At 35.8% G+C, this 7976-nt stretch overlaps 1 non-coding gene and 1 pseudogene across 1 annotated transcript; one reads left to right on the top strand and one right to left on the bottom strand.

The window, feature by feature from the left end:
* Positions 1-291: 291 nt before the first annotated feature.
* LOC115801821 (U6 spliceosomal RNA) lies at positions 292-397 on the top strand. The gene has a single exon (XR_004022179.1). It is a non-coding gene; the product is annotated as a U6 spliceosomal RNA (small nuclear RNA).
* Positions 398-6055: 5658 nt separating this feature from the next.
* Positions 6056-7304, bottom strand: LOC111183311 (NADH dehydrogenase [ubiquinone] 1 subunit C2 pseudogene; annotated as a pseudogene).
* Positions 7305-7976: the final 672 nt, after the last annotated feature.

Here is a 7976-nt window from a genome sequence, read left to right on the forward strand (position 1 = left end):
TGTCAATGCAGGGGATACGGGTTTGAGCCCTTGTACGGGAAGATCCCACATGATGTGGAGCAGCTAAGCTGTGTGCCACAACTACTGAGCCTGAGCTCTAGAGCCCGTGAGCCATAGCTACTGAAGCCCGTAAGCCTAGAGCCCATTGTCTGCAACAAGAGAAGCCACCACAATGAGAAACCCATGCACCACAGCGAAGAATAGCCCCCTCTCGCCACAACTAGAGAAAATCAGCATGCAGCAACGAAAACTCAACACAGCCTAAATAAATAAATAAATAAATAAATAAATTTATTAAAAGATAAATAAATAAAATAAAATTGCAATGATACAGAGAAGATTAGCATGGCCCCTACACAAGGATGATGCACAAATTCATGAATTGTTCCATATCTTTCTGGGAATGTAAACTGGTACAAACATTATGGAGAACAGCATGGAAGTTCCTTAAAAAAACTAAAAATAGAACTACCATATGACCCAGCAATCCCACTCCTGGGCATATATCCAGAGCAAACCATAATTCGAAAAGCTGTATGCACCCCAATGTTCATTGAAGCACTATTTACAATAGCCAAGACATGGAAGCAACATAAACATCCATTGACAAATGAATGGATAAAGAAGATTTGGTACATATATACAATGGAATATTACTCAGCCATAAGAAAGAATGAAATAATGCCATTTGCAGCAACGTGGATGGACCTAGAGATTATCATACTAAGTGAAGTAAGTCAGAGAAAGACAAATATCATGTTATATCACTTATATGTGGAATCTAAAAAATGCCACATGAAATTATTTACAAAACAGAAACAGACTTTGAAAGCAAACTTATGGTTACCAAAGGGGAAACATGGAGGGAGAGATAAATTAGAAACTTGACATTAACATACATATGCTACTATATATAAGATAGGTAACCAACAAGGACCTACTCTATAGCACAGAGAACTCTACTCAATATTCTGTAATAACCTATATATGTAAAAAATCTGAAAAAGAATGATTACATGTATAACTGAATCACTTTGCAGTACACCTGAAACTAACACAAGATTGTAAATCAACTATACTCCAATAAAAATTTAAAAAAAAAATACAGATGGAGAGATATACTATGTTCTTAGATTGGAAGAATCCACATTGAGAAAATGACTATACTACACAAAGCAATCTACAGATTCAGTGCAATCCTTATCAAACTACCAAAGCCATTTTTCACAGAACTAGAACAAAAAAATTCACAATTTGTATGGAAACACAAATGGCCCCGAATAGCCAAATCAATCTTGAGAAAGAAGAAGGGAGCTGGAAGAATCAGACTCCCAGACTTCAGACTCTCTTACAAAGCTAGAAAAGCAAGACAGGACGGTACTAGCACAAAAACAGAAATATAGATCAATGGAACCAGATAGAAAGCCCAGAGATAAACCCATGCACATATGGTAACCATATTTTTGATAAAGGAGGCAAGAATATACAATGGAGAAAAGACAGCCTCTTCAATAAGTGGTGTTGGGAAACCTGAACAGCTACATGTAAAAGAATGAAATTAGAACACTCCCTAACACCATACACAAAAACTCAAAATGGATTAAAGACCTAAATATAAGGCCAGACACTATAAAACTTTTAGAGGAAAACATAGGCAGAACACTGACATAAATCACAACAAGATCCTTTTTGACCCACCTCCTAGAGGAATGGAAATAAAGAGAAAAATAAACAGATGTGACCTAATGAAACTTAAAAGCTTTTGCACAGCAAAGGAAACCATATACAAGATGAAAAGACAACCCTAAGAATGTGAGAAAATATTTGCAAATGAAGCAATGGAGAAACAATTAATCTCCAAAATTTACAAGCAGCTCATGCAGCTCAATATCAAAAAAACAAACAACCCAATCCAAAAATGGACAGAAGATCTAAATAGACATTTCTCCAAAGAAGATATACAGATTACCAACAGACACATGAAAGGATGTTCAACATCACTAATCATTAGAGAAATGCAAGTCAAAACTACAATGAGGTATCACCTCACACCAGTCAGAATGGCTATCATCAAAAAGTCTACAAACAATAAATGCTGGAGAGGGTGTGGAGAAAAAGGAACACTCTTGCACTGTTGGTGGGAATGTTAATTGATACAGCCACTGTGGAGAACAGTATGGAGGTTCCTTAAGAAACTAAAAATAGAACTACCATATGACCTGACAATCCCACTACTGGGCATATACCCTGAGAAAACAATAATTCAAAAAGAGTCATATACCACAATGTTCATTTCAGCTCGATTTACAACAGCCAGGACCTGGAATCCACCTAGGTGTCCATAGACAGATGAATGGATAAAGAAGATGTGGCACATATGTACAGTGGAATATTACTCGGCCATAAAAAGAAAGGAAATTGAGTTATTTGTAGTGTGGTGGTTGGACCTAGAGACTGTCCTACAGAGTGAAGTCACAAAGAGAAAAACAAATACCACATTGTAGCAGATATATATGGAATCTAAAAAAAAAAAAAAGAAAGAAAATGGTTCTGAAAATCCTAGGGGCAGGACAGAAATAAAGAAACAGACATAGAGAATGGAATTGAGGACCCAGGGAGTGGTAAGGGTAAGCTGGGAAGAAGTGAGAGAGTGGCATGGACATATATACACTACCAAATATAAAATAGATAGCAAGTGCGAAGCAGCTGCATAGCACAGGGAGATCAGCTCAGTGCTTTGTGACCACCTAGAGGGATGGGTTAGGGAGGGTGGGAGGGAGATGCAAGAGGGACGCGATATGGGGATATATGTATACATATAGCTGGTTCTGTTTGTTATACAGCAGAAACTAACACAGCATTGTAAAGCAATTATACTCTGATAAAGAGGTTAAAAAAATTGATAAACCTGATAAACTGATAAACAAAGTAATAAACCTTTAGGGAGCCTCATCAAGAAGAAAAGAGAGAGCACCCAAATAAAATAAGAAATGAAAGAAGAGAAACAACAAATATCACAATGATGCAAAAAATCATATAAGAACACTGTGAAGAATTATTTGATAACAAACTGGAAAACCTAGAAGAAATGGACAAATTTCTAGGAACATACAACCTGCCAAGATCGTATCAGGAAGAAATAGACAATCTGAAGAGAATTATCACTAGCAGTGAAATTGAATTTGTAATTAAAAAAAAAAAAAAAACCTCCCCTCAAACAAAAGTCCAGGACTAGATGGGCTTTAAAGGAGAACTCTACCAAACATGTAAAGAGGAGCTAATACCTATCCTTTTTGAACTAACACCCCCAAAAATTGAAAGAGACAAAACACTCTGAAATTTATTCTATGAGGCTCCGATTGCCTTGATACCAAAACCAAAGGCACTAAAAAAAAAGAAAATTACAGGCCAATACTTCTGATGAATACAGATACAAAAATCCTCAATAAAATATTAGCAAACTGAATTTAACAGCACCATTTGCACTAGGATTTATTTCAAAAATGAAAGGACAATTTAATATTTGCAAGTTAACCAATGTAATATAAAAGGAAGGATAAAAATCACATGATCTTGTTAATAAACAAAATTCAACATCCATTCATGGTAAAAACTCTCATCAAGGGGACATACCTCAAAATAATAAAGGCCATTTATGACAAACTCACAACTAACATCATACACAATGATGACAAACAAAAAGCCTTTCCTCTACAATCAGGAACAAGACAAGGATGCCTACTCTCACCACTTCTACTTAACATAGTATTGGAAATTCTGGCCATAGCAATCAGACGAAAAAGAATAAAAGGTATCCAAATTGGAAGAAAATAATTAAACTCTTACTTTCTGCAGATGACATGATACTATCAATATATGTAGAAAACCTTAAAGTCTTGACCAAAAACTGTTAGAACTAATAAGTGAAATCAGTATTTACAGCATACAAAATTAATATATATGAATCTGTTGCATTTCCATACATGAACAATGAAATATTAGAAAGAAAAAGCAAGAAAAATTTCCCATTTAAAAATGCATCACAGGGCTTCCCTGGTGGCTCAGTGGTTGAGAGTCTGCCTGCTGATGCAGGGGACACGGGTTCGTGCCCTGGGCCGGGAAGATCCCACATGCCACGGAGTGGCTGGGCCCGTGAGCCATGGCCACTGAGCCTGCGCATCCGGAGCCTGTGCTCCACAATGGGAGAGGCCACAACAGTGAGAGGCCCGCATACCACACACACACAAAAAAAGCATCACAAAGAATAAAATGCCTAGGAATAAACTTAAACAAAGAGGTGAAGGACCTATACTCTGAAAAGTATAAAACATTGATGAAGGAGTTTGAAAATGATACAAAGAAATAAAAGTTATCCCATGTTAATAAATTGGAAAAATTCATATTGTTAAAATGTCCATACTACCCAAAGCAATCTAAAGATTCAGTGCAATCCCTACCAAAATACCCATGACATTTTTCTCAGAACTAGAACAAATAATCCCAACACTTTGTACAAAACCACAAAAAACCTGAATTGCCAAAGCAATCTGGTGAAAAAAGAACAAAATTGGAGGTATAAACTTTCCAGGCTTCAGACTATACTACTAAGCTACAGTAATCAAAACAGCATGGTACTAGCACAAAAACAGATACATAGATCAATGGAACAGAATAGAGAGCTCAGAAATAAACCCACATACATATGGTCACCTTATCTTTGATAAAGGAGGCAAGAATATTCAATGGAGAAAAGACAGTCTCTTCATTAAGTGGTGCTGGGAAAACTGGACAACTACATGTGAAAGAATGAAATTAGAACATTCTCTAACACCATATATAAAAATAAACTCAAGATAGATTAAAGACCCAAATGTAAGACTGGATATTATAAAACGTCTAGAGGAAAACATAAGCAGAGCACTCTTTGACATAAATTGTAGCAATATTTTTTTGATATGTCTCCTAAGGCAAAAGAAATAAGAACAAAAGAAACAAATGGGATCTAATTAAACTTAAAAGGTTTTGCACAGAGAAGGAAATCATTGACAAAACAAAAAGACAACCTACTGAATGGGAGAAAATATTTGCAAATGATATGACCAATAAGGGGTTAATATAAAAAAATATAAACAGCTCATACAATGTGTCATCAAAAAGCAAACAACCTGATTAAAAAATGGGCAGAAGTGCTGAATAGACATTTTTCTGAAGAAGACATACAGACATCTCATACAATGAGATAAAACTACACACCTGTCAGAATGCCTATCATCAAAAAGTCTACAAATAACTAGTATTGGTACACTGTTTGTGGAAATGTAAATTGGTGCAGCCACTGTGGAAAACTGTATGGAGGTTCCTCAAAATAAATAAATAAATAAATAAATAAATAAATAAATAAATAAATAAATAAATAAATAAAAAGAAAAGAAAAACGCACTAAAAATAGCAATACCATGTGATGCAGAATTTCATCCCTGCACATATATCCAACGAAAATAAAAAACATTAATTTAAAAAGTTATATGTACCCCAATGTTCCTAGCAGCATTATCTACAATTGACAAGATATGGAGGCAACCTTAGTACTCATCAATAGATGAATGGGCAAAGAAAATGTGGTATAAATATATATACATTGGAATATTAGTCATAAAATAGAATGAAATTTTGCTATTTACAACAACATGAATGGACTTGGAGGGTATTATGCTTAGTGAAAAAAGTCAGACAGAGAAAGACAAACACTATATGATATCCCTTATATATGGATCTAAAAAATAAAACAAAGTAGTTTAAAAAAACTGACTCAGATATAGAGAACAAACTAGTGGTTCCCAATGGGGAGCGGAAGGGGAGAAGGGCAAGATAGGGGTAGAGGATTAAGAGATACAAAGTTCTATGTATAAAATAAATAAGCTACTAGGATATATTGTACAGCACAGGGAAATACAACCATTGTTTTGTACTAACTTTATATGGATTATAATCTATAGGGATATTGAATCACTATGTTGTACACATGAAATTAATAAACTATTGTAAATCAACTTAATTTTTTTTTTTTTTTGCTTATGATGACCATTTTAATCACAAGGTGTTAATGTATAGATTAACATAAACTTCAGATGTCACAGAAACAGTTCCACAAAATTCAGAAAAAACCGGTATCAGTGAAACTGGAGCAAGCATTTTGGAGACTTCAATGCACTGGATGGAATTCTTCAAGAATTTTACCCTAAGTTTTCTTATCTTTTTCAGGAAAATCCTCTGGATGTGACTTTACATATGCAAACATATCGTGGTCCCTCAGAGCACACATACAGTCTTGACGTTTTAAAAGATAATATCCGACAAAAATAAAGGAAGTAACATATAGAAGCTGGCGATGCAAACCGGCCGACACCACCGGCCGCCGCCGGATCGCGTTATCAATCAGACCGGAGCAGTAACACAAGAAGCCGATGTAGAAGAGCCACGGGTCGGTTAGCTTGGGCGGCGGCAGGCTCCGGGCCTCATTCGGCAGGAACTGTAAGGGCACTCGGCCCGGCCGGCCGTTCATCGTGGTGAGGCCATTCCCACTTGAGGCCTGGCCTCTGACCTCCAACTACAAAGAAAATCACCAGGACCAGGGCCGGGACCCAAGCCACGAGCTTTCACCTCCGAGCGCGGTGCTGAAGGGCATCTTAAATTTAAAATAAAAAGTTTAGCATATAAAGGACCTAACAGGGTTCAGTCACATATCCAGTACAGGTGGTCTCATCATATTGCTCTCTCAAACTGTTTCTCTCTGGAAAACTGCTCCCACTGTGGGAATAGTGGGCAGCTCATACATTCCAATTACAGGTGAGGGTTTGAGGTACCTCTGATGACCTGGGTCTTACTTGCAGGCAACTGGCGGCCAGATCTTCTCAATGACCTCCTCTCACAATTCAGTAGAGGATCATCTATATATTTAACAAATATTTATTGAAATATTATGCAATAAGGGTGTATGTTTCTCATATCTATTACCTAACTCCAGAATATTGAATTCTTTGGTTTTCTTTCACAATGCTTTACATATTCATCATGCATTTCCAGGCATAGACTGTTTAAAAAACTCCATGTTTTGTCCGGGAAATACCTCAACTTCATCCCCATTAGCTCCACACTTACAAGTTGTTACCTATGGTGGTCATTTTGGCTTCCTGACCAGTTTGATTTTCTCTGTTATGAAGCATTTTTAATTTTTTATCTAAATCTTAAGAGAATGTCTTCCCTCTCACTGCAGCCCCAAATTTGGGTTAGTCTTGTAAAACCAGTATGTTATGATTGCGTGGGTTTTCTGTTTTTAATTTGTGTGCCCCTTTTCTTTCCACAGTTAAAAGAGTTTAAAAATTACCTCCAAAGTGAATGAAGCAAGTCTTTCAAGATTTAAGTGCATAACAAGGGATCTTTAAGATAAGCTGCTTCATATATTGGTATGTAGTATGTAGTTCAGGCCTCATGATATTTGAGAAAAATCTATTTACAGACTTATATCTCAAAAATGCAATCATCAAGAAAATTTTTATAGAGAAAAAGAGTTATGAAATCTCTGGGTAGCTCAGCATTTAGTGATCTTTTATATTTAAAAGATTATTTACTTTAAGAGTGTTACATATTTTATGATTAGATGCCCTGTTAATTAATGCCAATTTTATCTTGCCTTTATACACAGTAATTTGTTATTTATGGATATGATTAAACAATTTTTCTAGAAAATATTCAACCAAATGGTCAATTATGTCAATGACATGTGCAAGCCTGTTGGTTGGAAATAAATTAATTTCTAATGCATCAGAGTAATAAATAAAGGACAAGGCAATGAATAGAGAATGACTTAGCAGGTTTCATAATGGTAGGGCTTAGTGTAGGTAGGCTAAAATATACAAGGAGCACACAAGTTTGGTATGTCAAAGGAATAGAAAGACAGGTAGTTTACCAGTAAACAA

Source organism: Delphinapterus leucas, chromosome 12, assembly GCF_059928025.1.
Source record: "Delphinapterus leucas isolate spDelLeu-1000000601 "Yukka" chromosome 12, BTC_Dleu_Yukka2, whole genome shotgun sequence".
Classification (NCBI taxonomy): domain Eukaryota; kingdom Metazoa; phylum Chordata; class Mammalia; order Artiodactyla; family Monodontidae; genus Delphinapterus; species Delphinapterus leucas.